This window comes from Ceratina calcarata, unplaced genomic scaffold (genome assembly GCF_001652005.2).
Source record: "Ceratina calcarata isolate Rehan_Ccalc_2016 unplaced genomic scaffold, ASM165200v1 scaffold920, whole genome shotgun sequence".
In the NCBI taxonomy this organism is placed as follows: domain Eukaryota; kingdom Metazoa; phylum Arthropoda; class Insecta; order Hymenoptera; family Apidae; genus Ceratina; species Ceratina calcarata.
In genome coordinates this window covers 11478-12225 of record NW_017180577.1, presented here as the reverse complement: position 1 = coordinate 12225, position 748 = coordinate 11478, and the positions used below count along the sequence as shown (strand labels likewise).

Here is a 748-nt window from a genome sequence, read left to right as displayed (position 1 = left end):
TACTTCACTTGGGAAAAAAAATAATTTATGCATTATTATTTGTACATTTGCCCAAAAGCAGTTAAAATGACTTCCTTGGGCAATCTAGTGTTAAGTTTGATTTAAAAATTGGAATGTGATTTTGGGCGATTCGCACTGACTATAGTAATCTATGTTATTGCAAAGACGCTAACGATGAAAGCCTTTAAGGTATCCTCAGCGAACGCTGAAATCTTCTGTAAAAGATATTTCCATCGATACCCGCGTAATTAGAGCGTCCGCATAACTTAACGAAATTGGTCGTAAATCCATCGAGAACAGACCAACGGCTGGACACGACAATACGGCATAGTATTCGGGCAATGCTATCGACCCGCGTATCGGCCTGCACCAATTTAATTACGCCTAACGATTTCAGGCACGGGTATAAGGTGCTCTCTCGGTGCGGGTTGAACATCGATCCCGGACGTTTTACGATTCAACGGCGGCGGTGGCGGTGGTTCGTTGTTTGCATCGTTAGCTTCGCGGTGGCTCGTTTACTCTGCGGCACCCAGGGAACTCGGGAGACCGAACCCGTTGCTTGCGACCGCGTAATTCCGAACGTGAATGCGAGTATCGAACCGTTTAGAAATCGCTTGCTTTCAAATTGTCGCGGGTTTACGGCCCACTGGGGCGTAAATATTTAAAAAATTCTAAATTCTTATGAAAATGTTACGCATTTTAATACATCGGTGAATCGTTCGCAGAGACAATTATTATATATAGTATA

General features: G+C 43.4%; 1 long non-coding RNA gene across 2 annotated transcripts in view; it reads right to left on the bottom strand.

The window, feature by feature from the left end:
* LOC113465150 (uncharacterized) overlaps positions 1–748 on the bottom strand; it is a 5640-nt gene that overhangs the window by 3735 nt on the left and 1157 nt on the right. The window lies entirely within an intron of this gene.